A 14,433-nucleotide genomic window follows, 5' to 3' on the forward strand; every position below is an offset into this window, starting at 1 on the left:
ATTATTTCTGCCTGGCTTGTGCATTCCCTCACTCATCCGGGGATATGGGCCTGACATGAGGCAGGAGGTCTTTATTTGATTACTTGGGCTTTGTATGTTTTTCTGCCGAGTGGGTGGGATTTAAAGAGGTGTGGTGGCCTATTCCTGAGAAAAGAAACATCTTAAACTTTGTATTGTGTATTTATGCATCCATTTTAATTTTGAAGACATTTAAATTCACAGTCTTTTACCAGCATGGATGGCTTTATTCTGACAAGTAACATCCAGGTTTTACATTTAGGCCAATTCCTGCCATTTATTTCCCTCAGGCAACATCCAACATCGGATTACAGAAGTAAAATGACTTATGAACATCATTTCATGTTGACTATTACAGTGTGTATGTTAATACACAGTGAGTAAAATACATTAATACAGATTTGTAATTATTATTATTACTTCGAGTCCAAAAAGTGACATTTGTACTGTTAATATAAAAGTTATTTTAAATTAGAATAAAATTTCATAATATTTGTTTTTACTTGAATAAATGCAGGCTTGGTGAGCATAATATACTTTTATCAAAAACATAAAAAATCTTTTTTAAATTGGTAATGTTTCTTAAACTGTTTTATTTTTAAATCCAGAAAAACACTGCTTAAGCAAACCCCAAATGGCATATCTGCATTTTTACCTGTTACTCCGATTCTGCTCTGCATGTAAGCTAATTTCTAAATCTTGTAAAGCCGTTTTCTTTATTAGCACTTATTTATAAGCTGACTTTTGATAATGATTGAGATCGAAGACAAACTTAACCCGTGTTATGGAACTGGCTTGTGGCTCTTTGCATTCTTTCATTATTAGCTTCCAACTAACTGCCGTAATTGATTTAGAGATGGACTTCCCCCTGACAGAGCTTTGTGTAACACTTCAGAACGATGAGAATGCGGGAACCGAATCGGCTGCGTGGCTGAACTCGGGAGACTTACACTTGTTCTTGTAATGTCACAAACAGACACGTTTAGCCTGTGACAGTCGAGATAAGCTGCTGGCATTTGAAAAATGGCCCTCTAACCTGAGGAACCGATCTCACAGCGGCCTACATTCACTTTTCCTCCCTGAGATTTTTCACACTATCTTCAGACACATACTGGAGAAAATAGCCCAGATGTGCCAGAACCGCCACCACATTAACAGTGCAACACCGCGCAAGCTGTGAGTCACAGCGTCTCATACACACACATCTAAAAGCAGTGTGTCAATAGCAGCAACTGTCATCCGACTTCCCATTTTGTGGGTCAGTGTTGTTGTTGTCGTCCTTCCAATGTCAATGAAGACAAAGAGGCTAAACCGACGCCAGCTGTTCCTAATACCACTGTGCACATTCCCTCTCTCACACACTCCTCTACATGTGTTACACCTGGATTAGCTTTCTGTTCCCAGGATCAAATGCACACCATCTATCCCTTTACGTGATTATTTTCTCTTTCTTTCCCTCGCTCTCTCTCTTTCATTATCTAATATGGAGCGTAATCCTCTTGTGGAATTAATCTGCTTTAACGAGTGTTTGTTACCATGCTGAGATGGAATTAAAATGAGTCTTAGAGAGAGGAGGGGTCGGTGGGATTCAGCACCGCTGATATGTTTGTTCTTGTCTAACCTGCCTTATTCTCCAGTGGTAAACACGAGAGACACCTGCACACAGCCTAGATCAAATAGAGCAGTGGTTGAGATTCAACACGGAGAGATTGGGGAGATTTGGGCTGGTGTGGGCTAGTGGTCATTTACAGTAACTGAGAGGCCAGAACATCACCGTTGTGCCCTTGATCAAGAGGTTGCTCCAATGGGATTGACCCTCTAATAAATGTACTATAAACAGGCCCACACAGAATATTGGGGAGTCTGTCATTCATAAAGCTATATGTAATCAATGGTTTTAGAATGATTTTAGAATATTTAAATAAATTCAGCAAAATTGCTTTTTTGTTGTTTTTTTTCAGCAGAGAAATTCCAAAATATTTTATATTTGCCTGCTTATACTATTTTTTTAATATATGTTTATTATTATTCCAAACACTTGCCAGATTTTATATATACACTCACCTGAAGTGCAAAAGTTTGATCCCCTTTTCACCTTCAGAACTGCCTTAATTCACGTGGCATTGATTCAACAAGGTGCTGAAAGCATTCTTTAGAAATGTTGGGCCATATTGATAGGATAGCATCTTGCAGTTGATGGAGATTTGTGGGATGCACATCCAGGGCATGAAGCTCCCTTTCCACCACATCCCAAAGATGATCTATTGGGTTGAGATCTGGTGACTCTGGGGCCATTTTAATACAGTGAACTCATTGTCATGTTCAAGAAACCAATGTGAAATGATTCGAGCTTTGTGACATGGTGCATTATCCTGCTGGAAGTAGCCATCAGAGGATGGGTTCATGGTGGTCATAAAGGGATGGACATGGTCAGAAACAATGCTCAGGTAGGCCGTGGCATTTAAATGATGCCCAATTGGCACTAAGGGTGTTCTCACACTAGGCACGGTTGCCATGAACCGGGCCCGAGTACGATTGTCCCCCCTCCCCACTCCCCCTCTGGCCTGCACTCACATATAGGGTTTCAGCATTCGTGCCGGAGCACTCTTACGTCATTATGGTGCGACGGTTTCGGGATAAACAGGAAGAGCGGCACTCTCTGAACACAATGGAGTCCATCGCTCTGTTTTCTTTGTGGATAATTTTGTGTCGTTTGGTCCACAGCCCTCTCACAGCCTGTTGTTAAACAGATGTGTCGCCTTAGTGGCGCGAACATTTTCACGTAATCGTGCTGCTCGTATGAGGATGTTTGCAAGGTATCTATCAGCTGAAGTGCAGCAAGGACTTTGCAGTTTTTAGTTTTTATGCGTTTTGCACCTCTGCCGTAGACCAAAGTGACTTTTCCCTGCCATGTTGGTTTTGGAGCGTCGCAAAACCGTGACGCAATGCGTCCTTTTCCGTGCTCCAGCACGGTTAGCACTCACACTGCATGCGAACCGCGCCCGAGTCCAACTGAACCGTGCCCTGGCCCACCTCTTCCAAGCGGGCCAGGGCCGGCTAATCGAGCCGCGCCCAGGCACGGTTTGGAGCACTCACACTAGTCAAACGAACCGCGCTTTGGTGGTCAAACGCACTCGGGCACGGTTCAAACTGGCTAGTGTGAGTACACCCTAAGGGGCCTAAAGTGTGCCAAGAAAACATCCCCCACACCATTACACCACCACCAGCAGCCTGCACAGTGGTAACAAGGCATGATGGATCCATGTTCTCATTCTGACTCTACCGTCTGAATGTCTCAACAGAAATCGAGACTCATCAGACCAGGCAACATTTTTCCAGTCTTCAACTGTCCAATTTTAGTGAGCTCATGCAAATTGTAGCCTCTTTTTCCTATTTAGAGTAGAGATGAGTGGTACCTGGTGGGTTCTTCTGCTGTTGTAGCCCATCCGCCTCAAGGTTGTGCGTGTTGTGGCTTCACAAATGCTTTGCTGCAAACCTCGGTTGTAACGAGTGGTTATTTCAGTCAAAGTTGCTCTTTTATCAGCTTGAGTCAGTCGGCCCATTCTCCTCTGACCTCTAGCATCAACAAGGCATTTTTGCCCACAGGACTGCCGCATACTGGATGTTTTTCCCTTTCACACCATTCTTTGTAAAACCTAGAAATGGTTGTGCGTGAAAATCCCAGTAACTGATCGGGTTGTGTAATACTCAGACCGAGTATTATATATATATTGTGCATATATATATTGCGCACAATATATATATATATTGCTCATAAAGGCTGTGTGCATTTGATAAAAAATATATTAAATATTTTTACAATTTAAAATAGATTTTCTGTTATAATATATATTAAAATGTAATTTATTTCTGTGATGGAAATGCTGAATTTTCAGTAACCATTATTGCAGTCTTCAATGTCACATGATCCTTCATAAATCGCTCTGTATACTGATTTGGTGTTCAAATAACACATATTTCCATGTGGAAAAAAGTTGTGCTGCTTAATATTTGTGTGGAAATGATGAGACTTTTTATTCAGGATTCTTTGAAATAGAAATCTTTTGTCATGAACTGTACTCTCACTTTTTATTAGTTTAATGCAACCTTGCTGAATAAAAGTATTGATTTCTCAAAAAAAAAAAAAAATAGTTTATACAATTGTACCAGAAATATAAATTAAATAGAAAATGAGGCTTCAGATTTTACACTGGCCTACTGCTTACAAAACTAAAAAGTGATCATTCCTCATAATTGTTCAACTGTGTTGTGAGTAGATTTGAATTGGTCTAAGATAGCATTTTGGACATTTGAGGGGCGCACACAGTTAAAAGAAAATAAATCCATAAACCAGACCAAAGAAGTGTATGAAAACCTTGCTTTCATTCTCTCAAGCATTCTCCTCCACATAGCGAGTCAGTTACCTGAATCTATTGACGTCACCGCGTCTTTCAAAAAAAGGAATATTCTCCTCAAAAGGTTTTGATTTCAGCCACAAAGAGGAGGCGCTGGTATTGATCAGAGTCGCTGTCTGTCTGTTCTTTTCTCTACCAGGGACCGAAGAGACGCAGCCTGTATAGAGGGACTCAGACAGGGTGGGAGGAGATCCCAGCAGGTAAAAGGACCCACCGCCGGTCACGACCACAAACAGCATATCAGCTGGCTATTTCTGAACAGGCCATTGTACCTGATTTCTGTCCACACAGACACACACGTTTCCTTTACATCTGGTTGTACTGTAGGTCCTGCTTAACGCTGTTTTAAGGCCAATGGGAATTTACATACAAAATACTACAAAATCCAGGAAGGTTTATGTGAGGGTTATATTTAGGGTTAGGCGATTATTTTTATTTGACATTATTTTTATGACCTGACCCTGAATAAAGGTCACTTCAGCACACAGACCTCATATTTCCCGAGTGCGTGTCTGCGAATATGGGGCAGAGATGTACTTTCACCCTCTTGTTTTTTAAGGTCAAGAATGTTTTAATTTTTTATGTTTATTCCAATTATATTTAGCTTTTTTTTATACCTCGGAGAGAGTCATTTGGAAGCTTTTATCTCATTATGACATCAATAACAACATCTGCTACTTAAATTCAGCACAATAAGCAGCATTGTAAAGCTTCCTGAAGAACTCCGAACACCACATTCCAGCCATGTTTGTGTTTGCCATCGTTGTTTTTCACGAGTTTCTGATCTTCTCATTCCTTTTACAGACCTTTGTTTGACTGTGTGTACTGTGGGCTTTGCATCTCTTGGTTTAGCTTATACTGTGGGGACTAAACTGTTCTCAGAACAGAGCCAAATCTGACAAAACATCTCTTTTGAGATGTCCTGATGAGTAAAAATTATTCGCACATATTTATGGTTAAACACTGTTTACACTCTTTTAACCATTTTATATAATGTCCGAACCCAAGTGTTGTGAGGAAGCAAATCTGGATCAGGACATTTTTTGGATTGCTTTGTTTTTTTCTTTGCCGTATGTTTATTTTATTAGTTTTTTAATAAAAAAATGAAGGTAGTTAGTAATTTTATTTAGCTTAAAGCAGCGCAATTATTTTCAAAACTGAAAATTTGAAATTGAACACCAAATCAGCATATTAGAATAATTTCTAAATAATCATGGGGACACCGAAAAGAGGAGTAATGGCTTCTGAAAATTAATAATTTAAATTGTAATATAACTGCCCCCAAATTTTTTTATGATCATGTTTAAGAACATTATTGTATATCCTCATTGAAATAAGTGTGTGACTATTTTACTCATGCTTCAGCATACAGACTGCAATTCATAATGTTAAATGGCTGTCAGCTCACAGAAAGTCCCAAACATCAGCGCTGTACTCACATGCACCAACACACAGACAGGAGAGGGGAAAAACAAGAGAGAATGGGAAGAACATAATGTTTTGGTTACACAAAAGGAGGAAGAATGGAGATGGTGAGAAGATAAAGGAACGGAGAAAGGAAGGAGAAGTAGAGGTGAGGAGGAGGCCAGTGAGAAAAAATTAAGTCAGAAGAAAAGAGAAATAGCAGAGGAGGAGATGAGATTGATAGATAGAAAGAAAGAATATATAAGAGGAGAAACTCTTTTAGGCAGACAGAGGAAGTGAAATATGTATGCGGATAAAGATCTTGACAGAAAGATGAATGCATACATAAGGGCTTTCGTGGCTTTCATTTTGGTGGTTTAATTGAGCTTGTCAAACAGACACTATTTTAAGTGTTGCATTTACTTTACCCTGTCACTGAGCATCATGGCATCTGTAATGACAGCTCACATCCATTTGTAGAAAAGGTGTAAATCGTCCCAGGGCAGACTGTTTTAACTTAAACCAGTAATCAACCACCCAGAAGACCACAGAAACCAGATAGCAACACCATGAGGTTTGCATGGTTAAATCTAGAAGCATCTTTAAGGAGAAGAAATTGTAATCTTGGGTGGTTTGTGTCCTTCCTGGCCTGTTGGTCATTACTTACATCACTGACGCTGTAGAGCTGTTTACCAGGGTCAGGTTGCAAGGGATTGGAGCACAAATACGGCAATAGGAAGTCAACAAGTGTGTGGCAAGTGTTTTGTAAGATTTTTTTGTTGTTGTTCTTGCAGTACTTAAAGGAATAGTTCACCCAAAGATGAAACAATTGTCGTCATTTGCTCACCCTCATGTCGTTCCAAACCTGTATAAGTTTCTTTCTTATGTTGAACACATAAGAAGATATTATGAGAATTTACAGAACCAAACAGTTTTTGGTCCCCATTGACTTCCATAGTAGGCAAAGGATTACTGTGGAAGTCAGTGGGGACCATCAACAGTTTGATTACCAGCGTTCTTCAAAATATCTTCTTTTATGTTCAACATGAAAAAGAAACTACAGGTTTAGAACAATATGAGGATGATGACAGTTTTCATTTGTGGTGTGTGTGTGTAAATGGAAAGAGTGTTTTTTAACTCATTAATGCTAAGACATTTATATCAGTGTGCACAGTTAAAAACTCGTGTATAAATAGTAGACGATGCGCAGGGTCATGTACACAAAGATAAAACACCACCAGGATAGCATGAAACACTAAAATAATAATAATAATAATGATAACATTAAATTATATAAAACATAATAAACTAAAATAAAACAAGAAACAATAACTGTAGAATACACATTTAACATTAAACACCTTACTGTACATATATTAATAACGAACAAAAAAATCAACTAAATTGTTTATATAAAAAAAATTTTGTCACACAGGAACTTCTGGGAATATAATTTTACAGGTTTTCTGGTTGTTGTTTTGTTTTGTTTTTTTACTGTGAATGATATGGTAATCCATCATTCTTACTTGCAAAAAAAAAAAAAAAAAAAACCTTTCCACAGTATTTTACAGTAAAATTGTATGTAATGTGCTGTTAAACCACAATTTTAACTAAGTTGACACGTTTTCAGATTTTTACTGTACTGTAGAATTTTTGCAGTCTACTATAGTTAGCAATTTAATTGTATTTTTTTTTTATAGAAAATTATTCAAATGTTGAAATTAGTGACCAGTGGGTACGTATCTCTATGTAGGAACATTATCTTTGATTGAGATAATAAGTGGTTTTGCCCACCAGTTACCAAGGCAGCAGGAATTAAACATCACCACATGACACATGACACATTAAACAGCAAACTCGTCTTTAAACAGACTGCTTGCATTACCAGTTGGTTTTAAAACCTATTCCGTATAGTGAAAATCATCATCATCATAATATTTATAGTTTAGCGAACTTTAGTTGCCTGCACACTTAAAGAGTGTCAGTTTTAGTGTGAAGATGTGTCATTGATAATCAACCACCGCTGTGTTCGAGATGAGCAGGTTGACTAACACCCCTCGCCTCCACTACCCAAGACTAAACATCATCACCATGCAGGAAGGAACGTTCTGTTGCTAAATTACATGATCCGTTGTTTACATCCAAGCAGATAAATATTTACCCCTGTGCTGTTGCCCGCCTTGTGATTAGTCACCTCCCCTCACACAGTACCAGGACCACCTCGGTGAACAATGGCTCTTTCATAGGCACCGTGTCATTCCTTCTTCCCCTCCTATATGAACCCTGTGGAGTGGGACAGGAAGTCTCCTTCGCAGCCTCAGATCAGCTAAGGGATTCTAGAGGAAAGGGGTGGAGGTGCTCAGGTAATTGAACGCTGAAGGTCTGGGGCACTCCAGCCCTCTGACTTTTGGTAACCATTATGTGTTTTTTGGTATGCGTACCTCAATCTTGGTTGATTTCAGTGCTTAGATCAGCATAACCCACTCCTCTAATGTGACCTTTTTTTCAGAATATTCAATGATGATAAAGTGAAAAGTAGGCGTACCGTACTAGAATGGACAACCAGAATAGTTTAATCAAAATTAACCAAATGTATTTTTAAAATTTATATTTCTGGTCTAAAAATAAGTAAAAATTGTATCAAGAAGAATTTTATGCTTTGGCCCCTGATTTGTAATGCAACTTTTCAAAAATTACTTACTTATTGCACAGATTTTTAACATTTATTAAAAACAATTCCATCCTACTGTTTTTCTGCTTTTATGTTGCGCTTTACTCATAAATGCACAATATTACAGAAGTAAAATGGTTTTGGTAAAGATGTTTTATGCCAATGTTTAACATTATCCAATAACCTGCATGGCCTAGGTGATGTCATCAGAAAAAGAAAGTCGTTTCAGAATTAAGGGGATGTTATGATATCTGACAGTAAGAGAATACTAATGCATTTAGTTTTCTTCAGAAAAAGATATGCCGATTAATTGTGCACCATAAAACCAAAAATGTACATTAGGACAAATTTAGTAATTTTGACAAGGTCACTATTGATTTCATATTTCCTTTAAGCCTGAAGACCCAGAACAGGTTGGAGCCAGCGGAGGGACAGATGTCGCCAAATCCGCCCATCTTGATTCCAGCGAGTTTCATTACCAGATGTTTCAGGGTTATTATTGCATTAGAGCTGAAATGAATAGGCAGATGTGTGTGTGCATTATTAGCAGAGCTGAATTGTGCTGGTCTTATGATCGCAGTGATTATAGAGAGTCGAAGCGGAGCACAACCGCAGGCTGGCGGCTGGTAATCCTCTTCTTTCCCTAAATAAGCCCCACTGTCATCCGCTATGTCTGATACAAATGCTTTCGCAATCCCCCATTCTACCCTTTAATTCCCTCTCTCTCTCTCAATCTCAGTATGATGTTAGCCGGGCACTTTATCAGAACCATTGTGTTTATCTGATCCTATTAAACACTAGAGAAAAAGAGGAGCTGCGCTTTCTGTCCGTCTCGTCCCTGATCTCTGTCTGAGTGAGACAATAATGGCATTGTGATGTCCCGAAAGATCCTGCCCTGCCTAACAGATCTGTTTATTTGAGTAGCAGCGTGCGCGCACACGTTACCGCTCTCACTGACATAGAGATCTTTGTGACATCAAGGTAAAAATGGGACAGACGGCCTCCAGGTGTTTCTGCTGATGAACAGGTGTGTGTGCATGTGAGTGCAGCCGTGTGTTTTTATATTCAATCTCTCTGTCAAACACACACACACACACACACACGTGGATCCCTGGCTGCCTCAGTCATCAAATTCATCATTACTTAAAAAGCAAAACCACTAAATGCCCCTCTAAACCCTTAATCACAACGCGGCTGCTAATTCAATAATACCCCCGTAGCTGTCTGGTGATGCCTGCATTGTTTTGGCTCTGCCCAGGTGATGGTGGCTTCATTCAGGGAGCCTGGCTTGTCTCAGGGGCACGGTGCCCTGTTACGGGTGCCCATTGTGCATCTATTGTGCGCCTATTGTGGCAACCCTGAGAGAGCTAGAGGAAAACAAAGGCACCAGCGCTGCAGAGTGCCCGTGCTGATTTCGCATGCACCTGGCATCGCCACAGACGCGGGACATTATTAATTGCTAATACATATTTATGTGGCACAAATTTGCCATTTGTTTATGCATAAAATTATCAGTAGACACAGGGCGCTTAGCCAGAGAAAATGGTGACCTTTTTAAACAGGAGTGAATAGATCCCCGTTTGCTGGTTAAGACTTTGTGCACTTTGTCTAGTGTACATTTGCTTTGTGTGGATCATGAGTGTGCATAATAGAGAGCTTCTTGTGTGCACATGCTTGATGTTGTTTTTCTGTCTGAATGAAGTTTATGTGACCATGAGATAAAGGCAGAGACTGTGGAGGAGTGTAGCGTGACTAGAAGATACTTGGTACCATGACATTGGTGTGGATTTTTGGACATGCGCCATGGTAAATTATTTGTAGAGTGCCATGTAAATACCTTTGAAATATGAAAACCAGTATGGCTAGTTGACATCTCAAAATATTAATTATTATGCAAGCAGTTAGTATGACCATGTATTCATTGGGAGGCAATTGATTAGTTTTATATTAAAAAATTCATTTACCACACCATAGGTTCATTTAATACTTATTTTATAGAGATTTTTATTTTTAAGCTTTGATTTGATGAGCTCAGAGTCATCTTCAATCAAATATTGTAAAATTTCACAAGCAAAAAGTATGATGGTCTGTTGTCAGTAGTGTAGTGAAATGAAGGCCAGTTCACAGTGACCAACTTGAACACATTGGTCCTTCAAAATCTTTCCCTCACTAAATTCCCAAATGTGTAGATTTCTATGCAATGACTGGATTTGACCCATGAAAATTCGCAAATGTTTGACCCTGTGAAAGTCATCACCATAATGGTAGGGTGTTTTGGGTGGTTGTCAAGTCTGATCAAAAATAATAGCACACCTGTCCTCAAACAGTTTGAGGTATAATTTTATCGTGGCGTGTTTAAAAAAAAAAAAAAAAACTCTTTGCTATGTATAAGCAGTCATATTGGCAATGCTTGCCTTAGCAAACACCAATAATTAATAGAAATGTTAAATCTGAATGACCCAAATTGTGTGTCAGGTTACAAGTCGTATGTGTCTGTGTGATTGCTGCTAGTTGAGAGGCTCATAAGCGTCACTCTACTTCACTTGACCCGGTGGCAACACACACACACACACACACACTCACTCACTCAACTCAATAAGGAATACATTAGTCCCATTTCAAGTGACTCTTCCCCTTTCTCAGCAAACACATTTACTTTCTATTAAAGCCTGATCTGCAGTGCCGGCAGCCAAGTAGCCGCCAGAGTTTATTACCATAAAGATTAGAACAGAGCTCTTAACACGCAGGTGAACACGCACATGCACTCAACCCCCCAAACACATGTGTGTGTATGTGTATTTCTTTCCCTTCCCACCTGTTGAAAGGGTCTCTGTGGATGTATTTCAATCTGTTTCTGGATAGCTGTTCAATATTTAAAGAGAGGGTTCAACAAAATGTACAAATTCTGTCATATCTCATGCCTTTTTAAGCTCGTATGATTTCTTTCTTCCATAGAACACAAAATTATTTAAAGAAAGTTCACACTGTTTTCCATACGAAAAACAGTGTGAACATTCTTCAAAATTTCTCCTTTTGTTTTTCATAGAAGAAAAAGTCATTTAGGTTCTGAAAGAAAAAAAAAGGTGAGTAAATTCATTTAGATTTTTCAATTTCTTCAATGTCTTCCTCCTTCCTTTTTTGGTTTTGTTCACTTCTCTCCTTTCCTCTGCTTCTCTACCCCAGGGTTCATCTGCTCACCAATGGGTTTGTGGTCTGAAGACAAGCAGCACTCATCTCTTTCACATCCTTTATAGGTCAGTTCCTATTTTTACTCCTTTTCTATATCCGTACACCCCATTGTTGTCGACCGACACAAGCCAAGACTGCCGTATTGGTAAAAAAATCAATTACTGCTTCACAATGGCTGGGATGTGCTCATCAAAGACACATTATCGCTCTGTGCCGTATTGTTTCATCATGACACCTCTAATCATGGTTATCATGGGCTAGTAGTTTCCATGGCTACACTATAACAGTCAGCCAATGAAGTGCCCCATCCCAGTCCGGCAGAACAGCCATCAGCCAGTCAGCCATAAAACAAAGTGGCCAGATCGGACCTTCACCATTGGGAGAGAGAGCAAAAGGTCATGTATAGTATATGCTACTGCTGATGTTGACTGCTATTTGTTAATGGAATGTGAAAATAGCTAATACCAATCAGGCTAAATGTGTTTTTTCCCCCTAGTTTCTCTGTCACTTATCTCAATTTTGGGAATGATTTTCAGGATTTTCACTTTCAAAACTTCACTATGTGTATGTTCCCAAAAGAAAGGAGTAAGCTGGTTGGCATTTTTTTAGTGGGAGGAGGTGAAGTGATGATACAGAGAGCAGGGTCACAGTTATCAGAACAAACGCAGAGCAAGAGAAGCAGAAAGACGGAAAGAATGAGATCGAGAGAGAGGACAGGGCCACAGGGAGGGGGCACGGGGCCAGCTGGAGGGCCAGGCTGTGTGCTTTGTGTGTTTGCAGCAACAATACAGGGCAGCTGAGAGTTGCCCCATGACCATTTCTCTGAAGGCAGTCTGTACCCTGTCCACACACACACACACAAATACACACACACACGGGTCACTGCAGAGCTACTCAGCTGCCGATGCAGTCAACTGGAAACAGCCACACTCCTAAAATCAGATTGTTTTTTTTGTTTTTTACTTTCCTGTCAAATACACTCAAGTGCATGCTTCACAGACCTTCATATTAAATGACAAATAGGTTTGCTGTTGACACTGTCCAGGAAAGATAGCCAAGCTTGAGGCTCAGATAGTGGCAAGAATGTTGTGTGCTTTTAAAGGGGTCATATCATAAATTATATTATCATTTTATTCTTTTTATTTTCCTTTTATTTCTTTTTTTTGGTCTGCTTATAATGTTTGAAAAGGTTGAAAACAGTCATAATTGACAATAAAGCAGACTTGACTTGATCATTTTTGTTATAGTTTTACAAGACTATTTTCTATCTTTCGCCTTTCTGACCTTTAGAATTAAATGGCATATGTTTTGCTGCTATGCCTTTAATACTATATAAATGGCTGAATGAGTGCTTTGCAGAAATGACTGGCTTCTGATCAGAATCATCAGAATCTGATTCTGGATCATAAATATACGGCTGAATCTGACTGTTAGCCATGGTTTGTTTTGGATGTTTTTTTCCTCACAGTAATGTCACAGCTTCCAAACGCTCTCAAAGCAAAAGCTTACTCGCGCTCGTGATTCTTTAGCTCCGCCCACACGTCACTTCTCCAGCCTGTCGTGTTTTTCCGGGAAAAATCGGTACAGACTATCTTTCTCTTATGAATATAATAAAACTAAAGACTTTTTGGAGTTATGAAGGATGCAGTACTACTCTATAGGTACTCAAGATTAACAGGATATTGAGTGAAAACGAGCATTTCACCCCCCCTTTAAGTATTAATTGTACTTCCTTTTTAATAATTCACCATGACTGGCCATGAGTGAAATGCAAACTTTGGCTGCCATATGTTTATATTTTGCATTTCTGATGTCAGAAATCCAAGCATTTCAGAACAAAGTGCTTTTGCAGCTTAGCCTCTTTAAAAGTGTATTTATTTTTAAGGAAGACTGTTTCTGTTCTGGAAAGTTTCTGTAAGGTTACAGTATTTCTAAAGAAAATATATATCTCATAATCCCATCTCTATTTAAAAAAAGATCTCCCATCACTTTGAACTTGTATTAGGTGTATTTAGGTGACTCATTTATGTGTTGAACAACATCCTGGCTGGACTGAAAGGTCATCAGCCTCTTCATAAAGGTTTATGTTTCTGTGACTGTAGCTTCCTTTGTGCAGTACAAACAGTGAAATATTGTTGTACTAACGTGTTCAAGCATTTGGATCGCAAGCTGTGTGTGGGGCATGGACAAGTATGCTTGTGTGACCTCTGACCTGTCTTCCTCTCTCAGTACACATCTAAAGGAAGTTCCGCCTGCGGTTAGCCCACACAGACAGGAAATCATGTAGTGCAGAGGGAAGTTGTAGAGCTGTAAAGTTGTTTTAGATGTTATGACCTCTATGACCTCCACTCATGATGCAAATTTCCTTTATTGGAAAACACAGCTACAGCTAAAAGCATGTGTGTGTGTGTTTATGCGTAAAGCAAAAGAACGGATCCGATGCATCCATTTGTGTATGCATGTGTCCCCTTTACTCTTAGACACCTGCATGCACTCCAAACAGTTTCTCCACAAGCCGATTGCTGCGGGGACACTTGTCTTCCTCTGTAAACAGACACAGGCATGATAGAGGACACGGCTGAGCCCATGTTTGAGCTGAAAAGTACAGCTCTGTGTTGGTGTGTGTACAACACACGTCAGGCCTCTAGTACTCTCTAACAAAGCGCCTGTTTACTCTTCCGTAGTCACCAGTGTAAATACACACAGAGAATTGGAAACCAGTTGTGCTTGGCATTG

General features: G+C 39.5%; 1 long non-coding RNA gene across 2 annotated transcripts in view; it reads left to right on the plus strand.

The window, feature by feature from the left end:
• The window catches only part of LOC113069636 (uncharacterized), a 96,768-nt gene that overhangs the window by 17,642 nt on the left and 64,693 nt on the right, over positions 1-14,433 (plus strand). For both annotated transcript variants that reach the window (XR_003279775.1, XR_003279774.1), the window contains 2 exons: positions 4,573-4,633; positions 11,692-11,762. This is a non-coding gene — a long non-coding RNA (uncharacterized LOC113069636). The remainder of the gene's footprint in view (positions 1-4,572; positions 4,634-11,691; positions 11,763-14,433) is intronic.

The sequence above is a fragment of the Carassius auratus genome, unplaced genomic scaffold (assembly GCF_003368295.1).
Source record: "Carassius auratus strain Wakin unplaced genomic scaffold, ASM336829v1 scaf_tig00001979, whole genome shotgun sequence".
NCBI classification, from domain to species: domain Eukaryota; kingdom Metazoa; phylum Chordata; class Actinopteri; order Cypriniformes; family Cyprinidae; genus Carassius; species Carassius auratus.